Raw genomic sequence first — 22,058 nt, forward strand, 5'->3', positions numbered from 1 at the left:
CCCAGATTGCCGTGCCCCACTCACGAGCCCGTCCAATAAGGAGAGATATGACGTAGGCGACACGAGCAGTGCTCCTGGAGTAAGTGTTGGGCTGGAGAGAAAACACAATATCACACTGGGTGAGGAACGAGCGGCATTCAGTGGGCTCCCCAGAGTAACACGGCGGGTTATTGATTCTGGGCTCCGGAGATTCGAAAGCCCTGGAAGTGGCCGGTGGATCGAGGCGGAGATGGTGAACCTGTTCTGTGAGGTTGGAGACTTGGGTGGCCAGGGTCTCAACGGCATGTCGAGCAGCAGACACTTCCTGCTCGTGTCTGCCTAGCATCGCTCCCTGGATCCCGACGGCTGAGTGGAGAGGATCCGAAGTCGCTGGGTCCATTCTTGGTCGGATTCTTCTGTTATGGTGAGTGAATGAGGACCCAAAAGCGAACTAACTTAAACAGAGCTTCTTTAATAACCAAACATAGGTAGGCTCAGATAGACCGGCAGATTCCGACAGGACAGGACAAGGTTACAGCAAACATGACGATAGTCTGGCTCAGGCATGAAACACAACAAACAAGAATCCGACAAGGACAGGAACAGAAACAGAGAGAGATATAGGGACCTAATCAGAGGGAAAAAGGGAACAGGTGGGAAACGGGGTGAATGGGTAGTCAGAGGAGACAAGGAACAGCTGGGGGAAAGCGGGGGAGAAAAGGTAACCTAACAACGACCAGCAGAGGGAGACAGGGTGAAGGGAAAGGACAGAGACAAGACACAACATGACAGTACATGACATATTGGATATCCACGAGGGGCATGTAGAATTGTAGCCTATATGTACTGAGTTAGTCAGATAACTGAAACATGCTTGTATGAGTGTATTTATAAGCAGAAGTTCTTGTTTCATTGTTTCTTTTCTGTTCCTGTTGGGTTTGTGAGGATTCTAACCCTCGGCATTCTAAAATTGAGCCTCATGTTTAGAAGCCACCTTAAATACAATAACTATGTCTGTCTGTCTCTATCGCTTTGGTCTGTCGATGTCGTCAATGGCTGCCAGGAGTTTATGCCGGGCCTTCTTGTTTATGTGAGAGCCCAGACACACGTGCACCAGGTTGGCCAGCTGCTTCATGGAGTACTCCTTGTGGGACGACAGACGTACACATATTATGGACAGAGAGCCTTCAATCTCAGATAGTCTTTGGTCTCAGACCATCTCAGATAGCCTTTAGTCTCAGATAGCCTTTAGTCTCAGACAATCTCAGATAGTCTTTAGTCTCAGATAGTCTTTAGTCTCCGATAGCCTTTAGTCTCAGATAGCCTTTAGTCTCAGATAGCCTTTAGTCTCAGATAGCCCTTAGTCTCAGACAATCTCAGATAGTCTTTAGTCAAAGATAGTCTTTAGTCTCAGATAACCTTTAGTCTCAGATAGCCTTTAGTCTCAGTTAGTCTTTAGTCTCAGATAGTCTTTAGTCTCAGATAGTCATTAGTCTCAGATAGCCTTTAGTCAGTCTCAGACAAACTCAGATAGTCTTTAGTCTCAGATAGCCTTTAGTCTTAGTTAGTCTTTAGTCTCAGATAGTCTTTAGTCCTAGATAGCCTTTATTCTCAGATAGCCTTTAGTCTCAGACATTCTCAGAGAGTCTTTAGTCTCAGATAGCCTTTAGTCTCAGATAGCCTTTAGTCTCAGATAGCCTTTAGTCTCAGGCAATCTCAGATAGCCTTTAGTCTCAGATAGCCTTTAGTCTCAGATAGCCTTAAGTCTCATATAGCCTTTAGTCTCAGACAATCTCAGATAGCCTTTAGTCTCAAATAGTCTTCAGTCTCAGATAGCATTTAGTCTCAGTCTTCAGTCTCAGATAGCCTTTAGTCTCAGACAATCTCAGATAGTCTTTAGTCTCAGATAACCTTTAGTCTCAGATAGCCTTTAGTCTCAGATAGCTTTTAGTCTCAGATAGCCTTTAGTCTCAGATAGCCTTTAGTCTCAGATAGCCCTTAGTCTCAGATAGCCCTTAGTCTCAGATAGCCCTTAGTCTCAGACAATCTCAGATAGTCTTTAGTCAAAGATAGTCTTTAGTCTCAGATAACCTTTAGTCTCAGTTAGTCTTTAGTCTCAGATAGTCTTTAGTCTCAGATAGCCTTTAGTCAGTCTCAGACATTCTCAGATAGTATTTAGTCTCAGATAGCCTTTAGTCTCAGTCTTTAGTGCTAGATAGCCTTTATTCTCAGATAGTCGTTAGTCTCAGATCGTCTTTAGTCTCAGATCGTCTTTAGTCTCAGATCGTCTTTAGTCTCAGATAGCCTTTAGTCTCAGATAGCCTTTAGTCTCAGACATTCTCAGAGAGACTTTAGTCTCAGATAGCCTTTAGTCTCAGATAGTCTTTAGTCTCAGATAGCCTTTAGTCTCAGATAGCCTTTAGTCTCAGACATTCTCAGAGAGTCTTTAGTCTCAGATAGCCTTTAGTCTCAGATAGCCTTTAGTCTCAGATAGCCTTTAGTCTCAGGCAATCTCAGATAGCCTTTAGTCTCAGATAGCCTTTAGTCTCAGATAGCCTTAAGTCTCAGATAGCCTTTAGTCTCAGACAATCTCAGATAGCCTTTAGTCTCAAATAGTCTTTAGTCTCAGATAGCCTTTCAGTCTCAGATAGCATTTAGTCTCAGTCTTTAGTCTCAGATAGCCTTTAGTCTCAGACAATCTCAGATAGTCTTTAGTCTCAGATAGCCTTTAGTCTCAGATCGTCTTTAGTCTCAGATAGCCTTTAGTCTCAGATAGCCTTTAGTCTCAGACAATCGCAGATAGCCTTTAGTCTCAAATAGTCTTTAGTCTCAGATAGCCTTTAGTCTCAGATAGCATTTAGTCTCAGTCTTTAGTCTCAGATAGCCTTTAGTCTCAGACAATCTCAGATAGTCTTTAGTCTCAGATAGCCTTTAGTCTCAGATAGTCTTTAGTCTCAGATAGCCTTTAGTCTCAGATAGCCTTTAGTCTCAGATAGCCTTTAGTCTCAGATCATCTTTAGTCTCAGATAGCCTTTAGTCTCAGACATTCTCAGAGAGTCTTTAGTCTCAGATAGCCTTTAGTCTCAGATAGTCTTTAGTCTCAGATAGCCATTAGTCTCAGACATTCTCAGAGAGTCTTTAGTCTCAGATATCCTTTAGTCTCAGATAGTCTTTAGTCTCAGATTGCCTTTAGTCAGTCTCAGACAAACCAGATAGTCTTTAGTCTCAGATAGCCTTTAGTCTCAGGCATTCTCAGATAGTATTTAGTCTCAGATAGCCTTTAGTCTCAGTCTTTAGTCCTAGATAGCCTTTATTCTCAGATAGTCTTTAGTCTCAGATCGTCTTTAGTCTCAGATCGTCTTTAGTCTCAGATCGTCTTTAGTCTCAGATAGCCTTTAGTCTCAGACATTCTCAGATAGTCTTTAGTCTCAGATAGTCTTTAGTCTCAGATAGCCTTTAGTCTCAGATAGTCTTTAGTCTCAGATAGCCTTTAGTCTCAGATAGCCTTTAGTCTCAGACATTCTCAGAGAGTCTTTAGTCTCAGATAGCCTTTAGTCTCAGATAGCCTTTAGTCTCAGATAGTCTTTAGTCTCAGATAGCCTTTAGTCTCAGATAGCCTTTAGTCTCAGACAATCTCAGATAGCCTTTAGTCTCAGATAGCCTTAAGTCTCAGATAGCCTTTAGTCTCAGACAATCTCAGATAGCCTTTAGTCTCAAATAGTCTTTAGTCTCAGATAGCCTTTAGTCTCAGAAAGCATTTAGTCTCAGATAGCCTTTAGTCTCAGACAATCTCAGATAGTCTTTAGTCTCAGATAGCCTTTAGTCTCAGATAGCCTTTAGTCTCAGACAATCTCAGATAGCCTTTAGTCTCAGATAGCCATTAGTCTCAGATAGCCTTTTCTCAGATAGCCTTTAGTCTCAGATAGCCTTTAGCCTCAGATAGCCTTTAGTCTCAGATAGCCTTTAGTCTCAGATAGCCTTTAGTCTCAGACAATCTCAGATAGTCTTTAGTCTTAGATAGCCTTTAGTCTCAGATAGTATTTAGTCTCAGATAGCCTTTAGTCTCAGATAGCCTTTAGTCTCAGATAGCCTTTAGTCTCAGATAGCCTTTAGGCTCAGACAATCTCAGATAGTCTTTAGTCTCAGATAGTCTTTAGCTTTAGATAGCCTTTAGTCTCAGATAGCCTTTAGTCTCAGACAATCTCAGATAGCCTTTAGTCTCAGATAGCCATTAGTCTCAGATAGCCTTTTCTCAGATAGCCTTTAGTCTCAGATAGCCTTTAGCCTCAGATAGCCTTTAGTCTCAGATAGCCTTTAGTCTCAGATAGCCTTTAGTCTCAGATAGCCTTTAGGCTCAGATAGCCTTTAGTCTCAGACAATCTCAGATAGTCTTTAGTCTCAGACAATCTCAGATAGCCTTTAGTCTCAGACAAGCTCAGATAGCCTTTAGTCTCAGATAGCCTTTAGTCTCCGATAGCCTTTAGTCTCAGATAGCCTTTAGACTCAGATAGTCTTTAGTCTCAGACAATCTCAGATAGCCTTTAGTCTCAGATAGTCTTTAGTCTTTCGTCACAGCTGGCTATAGTAACTGATTAATTATTGTTTTTACTACACATATCCATGTTTGTGCTACACATTGCTGGTAAACGGGGTGAGTCCCGTCCTCCTAAGTAGAATTAATCGAAGCACATTGAGCAGACTGAGTGAATAATTATTCTGATAACTCCAAAGCTGCCGTGAGCATTCCTCACCCTGTGGTTCTTGATGAACTGCTCCATGTCATTCTCAGTCAGGGATGGGCCTCATGTCTGTCAGCTTCTCCAGCTTCATCAGGAACTGCTGGAAGTCCAGCTGCATCAGAGGCCGCCCTTCAGTACTGCACTTCTTTACATTACCATAGCTACATGACGGAACAGGAGACACAAGTTGACTTTGTTGAATTTTGTATTATTTCTGTCAGACAGTACAGAATAAGATACAGAATAAGTTACATAAGTTTAGTTTTTGTTGAGAGACGTTTCAGAATCCAAAGTTGTTTATGAGCAACGTTCTAAAAACATGACATTTGAAATCTTGATGCCCAAGGCACAAGAATGAAAAACAAAAATGTCAAAGGAGAAAATCTGAAATCGACAGAGAGTTAATAAATCTAATAACTCTTAATTCTGCTCAGACAGTTTTCTTCAAGGCACTCTTTGTCTCGGACAGTTCAAGGGTTTGTTTTGTAAAAAGGCCAACAAGTAAATACTTAATATTCATTGTTCACTTGATAACTTCACAAACTGTCTCTTCACACCGTGTGGAGATCTGGATTTGAGGATCCTCAGTCGGAGTGCCCGTCTCATCTGACTGTTCCCTTGTGTATGTGTGTGTCTGTGAGTGTGTGTGATTGTGTATGTCTGTGTTTGTGTATGTGTGTAACGGAGTGGAATCAAGTCCACCAGATCAGTGGCTGCTGACATCCATGTTTCTTCTGGTCCTGACAGAGCTGTTATTGCTTTCAGGGGGAAATAGATACGGCCAGAGTCTACATCTCTCTCCTCTCTCGCTTTCTCTCTCTCCATCCTTCTCCTGCCCTCTCTCTTTCTCTCTCTCCTTACCTCCCTACATCTATATCTCCCCCCTCCTTCCTCCTCTCTCTGAGGTTTCCAGAGTCCCCTGGGGTGAGACGGTGAGTGGTGAGTCAGACTGTCAAGCGGCTCTAGCTCCTCTCTGAGGAGTCCAGTTGGGAGTGGGAGGCGAAGATACTGTATCAGACAAACAGACCACGCCTGGCCACTCTACCATAGTGGAGGGATGGAGGTGATAGGATGCACAGTACCGTGACACTCAGGCTGTGTCTATAATGGCACCCTATTCCTATTTTTGACCAGTGCCCACATGGCCCAAACTAGTGCACTATATAGGGAATGAATATATAGTCATTTGGGATGCAGTCAGACCAGGACCTTGGGGATACGGAGGGGAGGGAGCACCAGAGACTAGACTAATCCCAGTCTGGGATGGGGAGCTGAGAGAGGCAGACTCTTGTGAAGTAGCTTCACAGGTCTAATACTGATACACAGATCATGTCCATGGTGATGTGTCGAGCAGAGAATGAAGAGGACCCTGTACAGTTTATTACATGTTAGTTGTACACTTTTGGGTGTCTTTTCCTACCTACTGTATTGTGATATTTTTTATATATTATTTTAATTGAACCTTTATTTAACTAGGCAAGTCAGTTGAGAACAAATTCTTATTTACATTGACGGCCTACCCAGCCAAACCCGGGCGATGCTGGGTCAACTGTGCGCCGCCCTATGGGTCTCCAAATCACGACCGGTTGTGATACAGCCTGGGTTCAAACCATGGTGTCTGTAGTGACGCCTCTAGCACTGAGATGCAGTGCCTTAGACCGCTGCGCCACTCCGGAGCCCTAGTCCTGGCCTTAGAACTAAAACCCTAACTAACCCTAGTCCTGTCATTAGAACTAAAACCCTAACTAACCCTAGTTCTGTCCTTAGAACTAAAACCCTGAACTTCCGGCTCAGTAAAGCTCAGCACAATCAACCTGGGTGCAAAAAACACTGTACGCACTTCCCTGCCGGTTTCACGATTTAACACTCTTATAGATGTTGTGCTTGTGCCTCATCTTTTTCCCACTTCATCACAAGATGGTCAGGGGCATTATGAAAGCTTTTTACCCCCCCTCCCCCCTATTAATGCCATGTCTCTCAGGCATAAAGAGGATGTCTCACCTGGCCGTATAAAACTCTGCCTGCCAGTACTTATATTTCACAGATGCTTTCACACACGCACACTCAGACAAGAGTGCACGCACGCATACATCCACACACACCACCATGAACAATGCACTGTGCAGAGAAAGGGTACAAGTGCTGATTTGAGGGAAAATACATTAGGCCCCAAACCTTTGACTCACTAGCAATGGAGAGGAGCAGGTGGTTTTGGGAGCCATTTCGGATGTGTCAAGTGTTTAGAGGAGACTCAGGCCAGCCTCGTGTCAGACATGTTCCCTGTGGGGTCTCTATAACAGAACGTATAACAGTCCTGGGATGGTGTTGGGGTTGGGGAGAAGGAGGCAGAGAGAGTTAGCTAGTTGCTACCATATGGAGGGGATAAGAGGACTGAAGAGGAGTTGTCTCGGGAGAATGTCAGAGAAAGCTGGAGAAAAGCTGGGAGCACTCATGTCTTGAGTGCTTATCTAGGCAATCAGCGCGTTCCTTTGCGGTACTCTAACATTTTGTTTTTTACTTATTTATGACAAGCAGATGTTCCATCAAGAGGATGTTCAAACCTTGAGAAGAAAAAAATAGGGGGGGGAGTAAAGAACAGAGAATCAAACTTTTCTTGATCGATGTTGGGGCTCGAAGCACCTTATGGTCGTACCTTACTGCGGGAGACGACAGGGGCTCCAATACGGCCTTATTCAATAACTCACTTGAGGTATTCAGCCTATGACATGCGTCCCAGCTGATATTTACGAGTGTACCCCGGGAGCAAGGAACGGGCCCCTCGACCAAAAAGACGTCAAAATAAGAGATGAACGAGGCAGCTAAAATGTCCACACATCTCCTATCCACTGGCAGTAAATCCCGCAATTCCACAGGTACATATTAGCATGTGGTAATAAACTCACTATAAACCATAATTGAATGAGCAGTAGGTTTATGTTCACAGATATTATTTTTCCTGCTGTGCTTATCATAATATATTTGCTGGCATTACAACTAGTCAGCAGCATTTTGCTGCTCATAAAAAAAAGCATACACATATTTATTATATATATATTTTTTTTAAAAGCATATACATATTTTTTTAAATCGCTGATTCGTACCTTTGAAATATACTATCACATAAACTGTAAGTGGGTACAGAGAGACATTATTTACTATTTTTGGAAAGGTTTTATTAAATGGAATGAACATGACTCATCAGGCACCACTCAGCCCCTTGATGAAGGCTGCAGTATACTGTATCTGCTGTGTTTTATCTAGAAATCAATTAAATTGTTTTGTAAATCAAAGTAAGGATGCAGGAGTTGTTCCTTCTTCTTCTGAAGCCTACTGGCTTCTCTGGTGATATCTGATGAAACATTCCTGGTTTTATGTAGAAATCAGTCACTGTATTTTCATATGCAAGTAAACAACTTACCCCTCCCCCAGAGTCCTGTTGGCCAGACGGATGCAGTGTTCCCACAGGACGTTAGACACAGGCAGAGGGACCCGGACGTGTCTGGACACATCACCCAGCCTCTTGTTAAACTCCTCAAACTCCTGAGGAATAGAAAAACCATAACATTTTGTTCGTTTTTTTTTGGTCAACTGATAAATATTTTACAAAGACATCATTCTGGGTTTCACGACTAGTTGGCTATATTTTAAAGCAGAGATACTTTCATTAGTATTGTTGATTGTACTTTGTATTTTGTGTGTTGATGAGCTAACACCCAGTTCTACAGCTGAGCTGGTGAATAATGTTAGTCGACATGAGTTCTCATTAACACAGTTGAGCAGACATCCATCCAAACTTTCAGCCCTCAAATACTCCCCCTGCACCACAGATGTCCTAGCAACCCTTGCCATACAAGATGGCTGCTGGCCGCGCTCCATTCCAACATGAGCAGCAGAGACACATCAGTCATGGACGTGTTGATGCAGCTGGTCAGGCCTTTTTCATTTTTCTTTCATTTCACCCCAAAAAATGTATGTTGCTTTTTAGACACAAAGACCCATCGCTCTGACGCTCTCCATATGCCAAAAGCTACATGTTTCACCGTGTTCTTACACCTTGTTTGTTGCTGATACAAACGCCACAATAGTACAGACTGGGGTGTCAAAAAAAGGTGAAATGTTTTCCTCACTCACTCACTGTACCAGAAGCTTGTACGCTTGTTACACAGTCTGCAATTTTCAATTAGATTTGAATGGAGGTAATTATGGTGAAGGGTGGAGTGGTTCATGTTGGCAAACTGCAGAACACCGGAAAGGGAATTGAAGGTGACACATTTTTCACTAAAAAGGTTGTACAAGTTTGTCACGCCCTGGCCTTAGCTATCTTTGTTTTTATTATTTATTTTGGTTAGGGTGTGACATGGGGGATTTATGTGTTTTAACCTGGTCTAGGGTTTTTTGTATGTTTATGGGGCTGTCCCCTTTCTAGGTAGTTTGTAGGTCTATGGTTGCCTAGATTGGTTCTCAATTAGAGGCAGCTGTCTATCATTGTCTCTGATTGGGAACCATATTTAGGCAGCCATATTCTGTGGGTATTTTGTGGGTGATTGTGTCCAATGTCTTTGTGTCATTGCACCAAATAGGACTGTTTCGGTTTTCACTTTTGTTGTTTTGTATTTTGTAGTGTTCTCGTTTATCGTCGATATTAAAGATGTTGAACACTAACCACGCTGCATTTTGGTCCTCCTATCCTTCAGCGGAAGAAAACCGTCACAAAGTTATTGCATCTGAACTGGCATAATTCACGAGGAGAAATAAAATGCATCTGAAAATCATCATACAGTCATAAACCTAAAAATGGATTTTCCCACACATTATTTTGATGCATGAAAGTACCCAAGGACTGTATTCAATGTATTTTCAAACAACAAATGTGTGCCATCAAACGCTCACATTTTGAATAGCCCTGACACAATTTCCAATCTAAATGCAAATATATGCCAATATCGGATGCTAATATTCAACACAAACTCATGAATACAACATACATAATCTCCTCTAAAATACAACCCTGTATCAATAACTTGTCAATCATAAACCATACTGCATGGGTTGACTCATAACCCGCAGTTCCCCGCGCTTATATCCACGGTGCGGGTGGGTTTAGGGTCATTAAATATTGTGTGGATGAAGGGTGGGTGGCGGACGGGCGGGCGGGCTGAATAAAAATAAAACAATACCTTTAAAAAGTCCATAAAAGTGTAATTATTGTGTAATTTATATATATAGGCTACGTTGAGGTTTTTATTTTATTATTTTAGGCCATCTGGCATTAGTGCATTAGCCTAAGCTTTAGGGACCAACTGTACGCACGCACGCTGAATAACCTACACGCCAACCGCCAAGTGCTTTTGGTAACGGGCAGAAAAAGATAACGTCGATACACGGAGGCAAAAAGGTCCGAATTTAATTCAAAAAGAGAAAAGCTGTGAAATAGAGAGTTGAAAATAAAGAGAAGGGAGGGACAGAAAAGTCATGTTTGGGAAAGATTTGTTGAAGTGGTAAAAGAGGATGATAGCAGGCTATGTTATGTGTGATGATTGTGAGGCGCTATACAAATTCGACAGTCACAAGAAGGGACTTCAAATAGGCCTATCGCACGTCAAGGGAACCGTAGCCTACTGTTTAGATGGGTTAAATGGAAACTGAAATCTGGACACTGACTGTAGGTCTATAACCTCTCAGCATTTCTTGCAGTTCAATGATACACCAAATGTAGGCACATTCTTTGGTGTTGAAATATTATTTATTCATTTCAGATCTTGAGAGAATGTGAATGTGCAGCTAGATACTGTCTGTATAGGTGCTATCTTTATCAGCATCATAAAAGCTGATAGTGCCATATAAAACATGCATCCAAGCCATAATGAAACCTTATCAGAAACATGGGTCGTTTTCACAGCTTTCTATTTCCTTACAACCGGTCAAACTGATGTCTTTCGGTTTTGCACAGAAAAAAAGTTATGTTTTTTGGAGGGTTGAGTTTCTGCATTTTCTCCCAAGTCCCTAAATGTCTTGGCTCTGTGAAAGAAGCAGAAAGTTGAACTAGATTGAAGTAATTATTCTATCGATTTATGATATTCTGGTGAGCAAGGGTTTACTTAGTCTTCTAGGACATTTGGCGGCAACATACGTATAATGACAGATGAGAAGCTGCATGTATCTAATTATAGACAAGTTGACTAACAAATAGCATACTAAAATGTCAAATTATAAGCAGAAACATTTAAATCTGTAAAAAGGAATCCTGCACCCCGTGTCCAAAAATTGTTTTTCCCTTTGTGATTGTAGCCTAGAGCACATATTCTATATTAGTTGGGTGCAGGCCTCCGATTTTCACGTTATTAAATATAGTCGGGGGGATGGGTTATTAGCAATTGCGGGCAGGTGAACAAACAGCTGACCCGCACACCACTACCATACTATGTCTACCTCAGAAAAAGATTGGATGAGCAGCATACATCTCAGCCTGACCGTTACTCTCATCTTGTCGTGTAAATTAAACTCTTAGCTCCGCTGCTATCATCAATATGGCAAATGCGTTTAAATCAAGTCAGTGAGGCAGACACTTTTACTCTGACTATTTGGCTTCAACATAATTAGTTTGGCTTAGAGCGGCTTAATAATGCTCGCAGAGAGCCGTCTTCCAGCCAGCCGATTCACAGATCCAGAAAGGTGAGCCTGAGTTTTTCATTAGAATTGGAGGCTGTGTAGTGGTTTGCTCGATGTGGTTCGGGATTTAAAGCTATGGCTGCTCAGACAGAAATGCTTATGCATATTTGGGGGATTCTCTTAGCTTCCGCCTCGCAAATAAGGCCCACGGTCACGCTACCACTGCAAAACCCCCATCTGTTCCTCAACACTAGGGCCCCCTCTCTCCGTATGCTCCGGCTTCATGCTCATCACGCCACGCCGAGCCACACGTCCCCATGCAAAATGCATGATGGGATAAGTTGAAGGAATGAATAACGATTTGATACTCATTTGGGAAGAGAACTTTAAGCCTGGAGATAGTTACAAGAGAGGACCTAAGAAACTCACCTTTCCTTAACAAACCTCAAACTTAGCTTCCTGAATCTACATTAAACTCCCCAAACTTCTTCCATTATATGAATTATTCAAATCCTAACTGGCAAATAATTGATATCGGAAGACCTCTCGGAGTGGTTACGGGAATGAGAACAGAAAACTTTAAACAAAGATCTCGACATGTTGAAAGAGATTAAAAGTTATCGATGACCTTGTGCTTCCGGAATTACTGGAAAATTTGATTTAAAAAATAATCTATATTTGAAAGATCTCACTGCATTTCAAATACATTTCAAATAGGCAGTCTCAAAAGAGAGGTGTCATCTTTAGTTCCTAACCAGGAAGCCTCACTGAAAAAAAAATGCCATTGCAACTACAAAAAGTATTTGGGATGTTTTTCTTCCTGCAGTGCAACTGAATGTTCATAGGGGGAATAGGAGAGAGATGGCCATGTATGGGGGATGTGTGGTGCCTAGCTGGTTTCCCTTGAGGTACTGTAAGTGTGCTGTACTGTGGGATCCATAAGAACAGCACTTAACTTGAACTACTGTGGTACAAATACAAAGCTGTCCAACTGGGAAACCGCTATAAACTTGCTATAAACAGATAAACAAATGCATTGAAACAGTAGTACCAATCCCTTTTCAAGATAACACAAAATAGTCACGTGGTCTAGCTTAACTAAAATACACAAAAGTATGTGGACACCCCATTCAAATTAGAGGATTTGACTATTTTAGTCACACCTGCTGCTGATCCGTTTAGAAAATCGAGCTCACCGCCATGCAAACTCCATAGACAAACACTGGCAGTAGAATGGCCCGTACTGAAGAGCTCAGTGATTTTCAACGTGGCACAGTCATAGGATGTCACCTTTCCAACAAGTCAGTTTGTCAAATCTCTGACCTGCTAGAGCTGTTATTGTGAAGTGGAAAAGTCTAGGCACAACAACAACAACGACTCCGCCGCGAAATGGTAGGCCACACAAGCTCACAGAACGGGACCGCCGAGTGCTGAAGCGCGTCTGTCCTCGGTTGCAACAGTCACTATCGAGTTCCAAACTGCTTCTGGAAGCAACGTCAGCACAATAACTGTTCGTTGGGAGCTTCATGAAATGGGTTTCCATTCCAAGTTGTCGCACACAAGCCTAAGATCACCATGTGCAATGCCAAGCGTCTGCTGGAATGGTGTAAAGCTCATTGAACTCTGGAGCAGTGGAAACGCTTTCTCTGGAGTGATAAATCTCGCTTTACTATTTGGCAGTCTGAAAAATCTGGGTTTGGTGGATGCCAGGAGAATGCAACCTGCCCGAATGCATAGTGCCAACTTTAAAGTTTGGTGGAGGAGGAATAATGGTCTGGGGCTGTTTTTCATGGTTTGTGCTAGGCCCCCTAGTTCCAGTAAAGGGAAATCCTAACACTACAGCATACAATGACATACTGGACGATTCTGTGCTTCCAACTTTGTGGCACCTGTTTCAACGTGACAATGCCCCCGTGCACAAAGCAAGGTCCATACAAACATTGCTTGTTGTGTTTGCTGTGGAAGAAATTGACAGGCCTGCACAGAGCCCTGACCTCAAACCCATCAAACAGCTTTTGGATGAATTGGAACGCCGACTGCGAGCCAGGCCTAATCGCCAAACATCAGTGTCCAACCTCACTAACGCTCGTGGCTGAATGGAAGCAAGTCCCTGCAGCAATGTTCCAACATCTAGTGGAAAGCCTTCCCAGAAGAGTTGAGGCTGTTACAGCAGCAAAGGGGGGACCAACCTCATATTAATGGGATGTTCAACAAGCAAGTGTCCACATACTTTTGGCCATGTATTGTAGATGAGATTAGATCTGTGATTGAGTTGTCTGTAGACAATGTAAAGTGCTTTGAGAACAGGGGAAGCTCAGTGTAAATTCAACCCATTAACTACTATGGTAAACTCATCAATCTTCAACAGAGTGAGAGCTACTATACTAAAGGATGCCTTGCATAATCCTGTAGAATATTTATGGTAATTGCTAGTGCCTTGGGGAGATCTTTACTTGGGTTGATATATAACATTTAATGCTATTGTAGTAGGGAACAGTGGAAGAGAGTACCATCCTAGGGGGGTGAGAACATGGGTCACCCCAGGAGAATGACTACTATTTCCTTTGGTAATGGGCTTACAAAGGCTAGGGTCGTTACAGTATGCTTTGCTAAGAAGTAATGTCAATACAGTATATTGTGTAATCTGATATGGTCAGGGGTCCGCAGCTCCACCACACAATCAATTCTATTAAAATATATACAGTACCAGTCAAAAGGTTTTGAACACCGACTCATTCAAGGGTTTTTCTTTATTTGTACTACTTTCTACATTGTAGAATAATAGTGAAGACATCAAAACTATGAAGTAACACATATGGAATCATGTAGTAACCACAAAAGGGTTAAACAAATCAAAATATATTTTTGAAATTCTTCAAAGTTGACACCCTTTGCCTTTGACAGCTGTGCACACTCTTAGCATTTTCTCAATCAGCTTCATGAGGTAGTCACCTGGAACGCATTTCAATTAACAGGTGTGCCTTGTTAAAAGTTAATTTGTGTAATTTCTTTCCTTAATAATGCATTTGAGCCAATCAGTTGTGTTGTGACAAGGTAGGGTTGGTATACAGAAGATGGTGTTTTACCAAATAGGGCTAAGTCCATATTATTGCAAGAACAGCTCAAATAAGCATTACTTCAAGACATGAAGGTCAGTCAACTCGGAAAATTTCAAGAAATTTGAAAGTTCCTTCAAGTGCAGTCACAAAAAAGATAAAGCGTTATGATGAAACTGTATCTCATGAGGACCGTCACAGGAATGGAAGACCCAGAGTTACCTCTGCTGCAGAGGATAAGTTCATTAGAGTTACCAGCCTCAGAAATTGCAGCCCAAATAAATGCTTCACAGAGTTCACGTAACAGACACATCTCAACATCAACTGTTCAGAGGACACTGTGTGAATCAGGCCTTTATGGTCAAATTGCCGCAAAGAAAGAAACACAAGCAATTAGACCAGTGGAAATATGTCCTTTGGTTTGGTAAGTCCAAATTTGAGATTTTTAGTTCCAACAGCCATGTCTTTGTGAGACGCAGATTAGGTAAACGGATGATCTCCGCATGTGTGGTTCCCACCGTGAAGCATAGAGGCTGAGGTGTGATGGTGCTTTGCTGGTGACTTTGTAATTTAATTAGAATTCAAGGAACATTTAACCAGCATGGCTACCACAGCATTATGCAGCGATACGCCATCCCTTCTGGTTTGTGCTGTTGGGTTCTGAGAACATGAAATATACTTATTCATGTCACTGAGGGAGAGAGGGTCATGTATAACATTTACATTATGTCAGGATATGTTATTGTTAGCTATCAGGGATCCTATGGGAGGGATACTCTGGGAGGAGAAGAGACACAGTCTGGTACCAGGCACCATGATAGCTGTGTGTTGAGTGTAGGGGAGCGATCACATGTTGACGGCATTGATAAGGGGAGAGAGCCATGGATTAGTGATGGACAGGGGTTGAGATCAGGTCAGGTCACGTTAAGGGTGAAACAAAAGTTTATGGCCAATATCACTTAGTGGCCTGCCTAGCAGTAAAGAATGATGTTTTATACAGATGTGTAAGAGGAGACTCAGCCTTGAGGAACGGTTAAATATCAGTGCTTGTGTGAAAATGTCTTTGTCTAATGCAGCTGTATTGACCCCCTGGGAGAATAAACTTGGTTAAGCTTTCATAGTGTCCATTGAGTTTTATACTCTGAGAATTAGAACCTACAACAGGACAATGATCCAACACGCCTCCAGGCTGTGTAAGGGCTAGTTGACCAAGAAGGAGAGTGATGGAGTGCTGCATCAGATGACCTGGCCTCCACAATCACCCGACCTCAACCCAATTGAGATGGTTTGAAATGAGTTTGACCGCAGAGTGAAGGAAAAGCAGCTAACAAGTGCTCAGCATATGTGGGAACTCCTTCAAGACTGTTGGAAAAGGGTGGCTACTTTGAAGAAATTAAAATATAACATATAAATTCAGGAAAAAAATAAACATCCTCTCGCTGTCAACTGCGTTCATTTTTCACAAACTTAACATGTGTAAATATTACCAGTTCCACAGACATGTGCCTAACATAAATGAAATAGTGTGTCCCTGAACAAAGGGGAGGGGGTCAAAATCAAAAGTAACAGTCAGTATTTGGTGTTGCCACCAGCTGCATTAAGTTCTACAGTAAATCTCCTCCTCATTGACTGCACCAGATTTGCCAGTTCTTGCTGTGAGATGTTACCCCACTCTTCCACCAAAGCACCTGCAAGTTCCTGAACATTTCTGGGGGGAATGGCCCTAGCCCTCACCCTCCGATCCAACAGGTCCCAGACGTGCACAATGGGATTGAGATCCGGGCTCTTCGCTGGCCATGGTAGAACACTGACATTCCTGTCTTGCAGAAAATCACGCACAGAATGAGCAGTATGGCTGGTGGCATTGTCATGCTGGAGGGTCATGTCAGGATGAGCCTGCAGGAAGGGTACCACATGAGGGAGGAGGATGTCTTCCCTGTAATGCACAGCGTTGAGATTGCCTGCAATGACAACCACCTCAGTCCGATGATGCTGTGACACACCGCCCCAGTCCATGACGGACCCTCCACATACAAATCGATCCCACTCCAGAGTACAGGCCTCAGTGTAATGCTCACTCCTTCGACGATAAACGCGAATCCGACCCTTACCCCTGGTGAGACAAAACCGCGACTTGTCAGTGAAGAGCACTTTTTGCCAGTCCTGTCTGGTCCAGCGACGGTGGGTTTGTGCCCATAGGCGACGTTGTTGCCGGTGATGTCTGGTGAGGACCTGCCATACAACAGGCCTACAAGCCCTCAGTCCAGCCTCTCTCAGCCTATTGCGGACAGTTTGAGCACTGATGGAGGGATTGTCCCGCGGGTGTGATGTTCAGATGCACCAATCCTGTGCAGGTGTTGTTACACGTGGTCTGCCACTGCGAGGACGATCAGCTGTCCGTCCTGTCTCCCTGTAGCACTGTCTTAGGCGTCTCACAGTACGGACATTGCAATTTAATGCCCTGGCCACATCTGCATCCTCATTCCTCCTTGTAGCATGCCTAAGGCATGTTCACGCGGATGATCAGGGACCCTGGGCATCTTTCTTTTGGTGTTTTTCAGAGTCAGTAGAAAGGCCTCTTTAGTGTCCTAAGTTTTCATAACTGTGACTTTAATTGCCTACCATCTGTAAGCTGTTAGTGTCTTAACTTCTTGGTGACAGGGAGGCAGTATTGAGTAGCTTGGATGAATAAGGTGCCCAGAGTAAACTGCCTGCTACTCTGTCCCAGATGCTAATATATGCATATTAGTGGTAGTATTGGATAGAAAACACTCTGAAGTTTCTAAAACTGTTTGAATGATGTCTGTGAGTATAACAGAACTCATATGGCAGGCGAAAACCTGAGAAGAATCTAACCAGGAAGTGGGAAATCTGAAGTTTGTACTTTTTCAACTCTTTGCCATTCCAATATACAGTGTAAATTGGGTCATATTGCACTTCCTACGGCTTCCACTAGATGTCAACAGTCTTTAGAACGTTGTTTTGAGCTTCTACTGTGAAGTGGGGGTGGATGAGAAGGGATTGAGCCAGGTGTCTGGCAGGGTGCCACAGGCTCTGAGGCGCGGTCACGAGAGAGTTAGCTTTTCTACAGACATAGGAATTCTCCGGTTGGAACATTATTGAACATTTATGATAAAAACATCCTAAAGATTGATTCTATACTTAGTTTGACAAGTTTCTAAGGGCTGTAATATAACTTTTTGAACTTTTCATCCGACGTTCGACTGGACCTGAACGTGCGTTTGGATTTGTTTACCAAACGCGCTAACAAAAGAAGCTATTTGGACATAAATTATGAACTTTATCGAACAAATCAAACATTTATTGTGGAACTGGGATTCCTGGGAGTGCATTCTGATGAAGATCATTAAAGGTAAGTGAATATTTATAATGCTATTTCAACATAATGTTGACTACACAATATGGCGGATATCTTTTTGGCGGCTTTGTTGTCTGAACGCTGTACTCAGATTATTGCATGGTTTACTTTTTCCATAAAGTTTTTTTGAAATCTGACACAGCGGTTGCATTAAGGAGAAGTATATCTCTAATTCCATGTATAACACTTGTATTTTCATCAACATTTATGAGTATTTCTGTGAATTGATGTGGTTCTCTGCACAATCACCGCATGTTTTAGAACTACTGAACGTAACGCGCCAATGTAAAATGAGATTTTTTTATATAAATATGCACTTTATCGAACAAAACATACATGTATTGTGTAACATGAAGTCCTATGAGTGTCATCTGATGAAGATCATCAAAGGTTAGTGATTAATTTGATCTCTATTTGTGCTTTTTGGCCGGAAAAATGGCTGTGTTTTGCTGTGAGTTGGTGGTGACCTAACATAATTGTTTGTGGTGCTTTCGCTGTAAAGCATTTTTGAAATCAGACGCTGTGGCTGGACGAGTATTGTATCTTTAAAATGGTGTAAAATACTTGTATGCTTGAGGAATTTTAATTATGAGATTTTTGTTGTTTTGAATTTGGCGCCCTGCACTTTCACTGGCTTTTGGCGAGGTGGGATGCTACCGTCCCACATATCCCAGAGAGGTTAACGACCGTTCCACAGATGCATGTTCATTTATTGTTTATGGTTCATTGGTCCATTCATAAGCATGGGAAACAGTGTTTAAAGCCTTTACAATGAAGATCTGTGAAGTTGTTTGGATTTTTACAAATTATCTTTGAAAGACAGGGTCCTGAAAAAGGGACGTTTCTTTTTTTGGTTACTACATGATTTCACATGTGTTATTTAACAATGTAGAAAATAGTTAAAATAAAGAAAAACATTTTGAATGAGTAGGTGTGTCCAAACTTTTGACTGGTACTGTATAGAAATAAATACATTTTAAAGGAATTATTATATTTATCTACTTCGTTATAGAGACAAACCTCTTTTTCAGGTTAAGTAAGTTAAGTAAGTAAGTCAGCTCTACATAAACTCATTGGACATGATTGTGTGACACCGCCACTATGTTTCAGAGGCCAGCATGCGTTCTATATGTGGAGTTTACAGCTTCTTAGGGTTATTACAGGAAATATATACAGGAAAATCAGCCATGAACCCTGATCCATCACTGTATTATTACAGCAATGACATGACAAACAGACATGACCTTATGAAGTAATCCATTACTGGAATATACACATACACGTCCTTCACCATATTTTAGTCATTACATTCACACATACTAAAACACACATGCCACATTACCTTTAACAGGACGTCCAAGTACACATTGTGCTGCGACATTATCTCCCTAATGTCCCACTTAACTGCAGCCATCAGCAGCAGCATCTGTTCGTAGTCTAAAGCCTTGACCGCCACAACCCAGCATATGGGTTTACGTAGCTCACTGGCCGTGGAGACAGTCTATAAGCGAATAACAAGGAGAATGGTATAAACAAGAACAGTGGTTGTGTCATAAATGGCACCCTTCATAGTGCACTACTTTTGATCAGGGCCCTGGTCAGAAGTAGTGAAGTATACTGTATATGGAATAGTGTTCCATTTAGGACGCATCCATAAACAAGGACAGTGTCAATTCAATACTCACTCAGTACATTTTACTCAGTGTACAAAGTAAGTAAGGACAGAAAAAGTGAAAAACGTCAGTAGAAAGATTTGAGAATGTTCAAATGTTATTTTCTCCAGGCATTGAACTTTAGAAAGTGTAAAATCGTTTAGGGTAGATATTGATTTTGAGTCCCTTTTTGAAAATGTGAAACTCTGACGCACCCTCAAGACTCTGTAATGGTACACACACGTTGAAAAACATCAAGCTGATAGAGAAGAGTTTGTGGTCAACAGTCATTTCCACTCTCACTGATAAGGTCATGTGTGTCAGAGGAGATCGCGACCACTAGTTAATAACATGACAGCTGAAAACAGTTGTTCTGATTAAAGAAGCAATAAAACTGGCCTTCTTTAGACTAGTTGAGTATCTGGAGCATCAGCATTTGTGGGTTCGATTACAGGCTCAAAATGGGAGTAGTACACAGCATTGTACGAGATCTACAGTTTCTTGGCACTTTCTCGCATGGAATAGCCTTCATTTCTCAGAACAAGAATAGACTGACGACTTTTAGAAGAAAGGTCTTTGTTTCTGGCCATTTTGAGCCTGTAATCGAAACCACAAATGCTGATGCTCCAGATACTCAACTAGTCTAAAGAAGGCCAGTTTTATAGCTTCTTTAATCAGAACAACTGTTTTCAGATGTGCTAACATAATTGCAAAAGTGTTTTCTAATGATCAATTAGCCTTTTAAAATTATAAACTTGGATTAGCTAACACAACGTGCCATTGGAACACAGGAGTGATGGTTGCTGATAATGGGCCTCTGTACACCTATATTCCATACAAAATCAACCGTTTCCAGATACAATAGTCATTTACAACATTAACAATGTCTACACTGTATTTCTGATCAATTTGATGTTATTTTAATGGACAAAAAAGTTGCTTTTCTTTAAAAAACAAGGACATTTCTAAGTGACCACAAACTTTTGAAGGGTAGTGTAGGGTGCGTTTGTAATTTGGCATCCTAATTACTATAACAGGTGTAGGCAACTAGATTCAGACACGGGTCTATTTTTGTTGGCGCAAATGGTCGGGGGGGGGCGGGTAATAATTATTATAATTTGTACACTAAAAATGGTTCACAATTAACCGCGAAAAGAGATTGTATTTGAAAATAACAATAATTTCATACCTTGATGACATTGAAAAAAGATTACTCAGGGTGCCATTTGGGATACATCCATAGAGTTGTGGATTGACTGACCTGTGAGTAGAACTGCTGGAGGAACGGCTTCTTGGCTGCAGGCATCATAGTATCCAGGTGAAAAGTGAAGGAACTCAAACTGCTCGGCCAGAAACACCCTGGGAAGAGAGGCAGAGAGTGAAATCAGTACAGACTTTTAGCTAGGCGGATAAGCCCACCAAATCAGAGATTGAAGCAGTGTTAGAGGGGTACGGAGAGGGGTAGGAGGGGAGAGGGGAGCAGGGGCTTTAGCTGAATGGATTGATATATTGCAGACAGACCATTTTCCCCTTTCTCTCCTGAGCTTTAGAAACTTCTCTTGATCCCCTGTGCTTATTAATGAGGTAGTTTCAGTCCTAGCATCAGATGGAGGTGGAAGGATGTAGGATGTACAGTAGCTTGAAATTGAGTTTTGGCCAGGTCATAATGCACCTTCTTGTTGGTTTAAATCAGCACCATATCAGGCCATGAAGCCTAAAACAGTGGGAGTATTTACATTCACTGGGTTTTCATCACTACAGCTATACATTAACAAACACTGAGCCACATAGAATAGTTGTGGGGGAAAAAATTATTAATTAAAATCAATAGAAACAAAAATAAAAGCTAGTCTAGTGTAAAAATGGAGCACGGGGGGATTGAAGACATTTTTCAAATGTGTCAGCATGATCAACGCTATTATTATCCTTTGAATTGTTTTACATAAACAAAATTCAAGAAAATAAGTTCAGTTAAATGATGGGCAGAGAGTCAACTGAGTGTGCAAATCTGGTGATAAGCGTTAATGACTGGCCGTGCGACAAGGCCAACGCAAGGCAAGGGGAAGGCATAGAGATGAATGGACCTCATTATAACAGTATGGGAACTGTTAAATAAACAATATTGTATACTACGGACTAGGGATGTGTCCCAAATTACACCCTGTTTTCTATATAGTGCACTACTTTTGACAAACAAGGCTCTGGTCAAAAGTAGTACACCATGAAGAGAATAGGGTGCCATTTAGGATACATCCTAGGGCAGCAGGAAATGCTATTTAGTAGGCTGGAGCTGGAGCCGAAAGTTCAGTTGGGAAGAGATACGTATGAGAGAGAAGGAGAGAATGAATCGAAATCGTTTATCCATGCACCAACAGTTGCACTTGCAGGGTTTTTCATTTGGTGATGCAACACGCCCCCTTCAGATGTTAGAGAAATGAACGAAACATGTGAATGTCTGTTATGTGTAATCCAAGATGATCCTTACATAACCACATTGTGTTGACACATTCTTTATTAATAAGTGCTTGTTGCAGTAGAAACTAGCTGCCTACTGAGAAGAAATTGAAAGCGGGCCTGAAACACATCGAAACGAATTGCAAATCTATGTGGGCCAAATAAATGAGTATCTAGGACAAAATTCGAA

At 41.9% G+C, this 22,058-nt stretch overlaps 1 pseudogene; it reads right to left on the reverse strand.

Moving 5' to 3' along the window:
* Positions 1 to 1,003: 1,003 nt before the first annotated feature.
* Positions 1,004 to 22,058, reverse strand: part of LOC139372382 (syndetin-like) — a 284,096-nt pseudogene continuing 263,041 nt past the window's right edge.

This window comes from Oncorhynchus clarkii, chromosome 18 (assembly GCF_045791955.1).
Source record: "Oncorhynchus clarkii lewisi isolate Uvic-CL-2024 chromosome 18, UVic_Ocla_1.0, whole genome shotgun sequence".
Classification (NCBI taxonomy): Eukaryota; Metazoa; Chordata; class Actinopteri; order Salmoniformes; family Salmonidae; genus Oncorhynchus; species Oncorhynchus clarkii.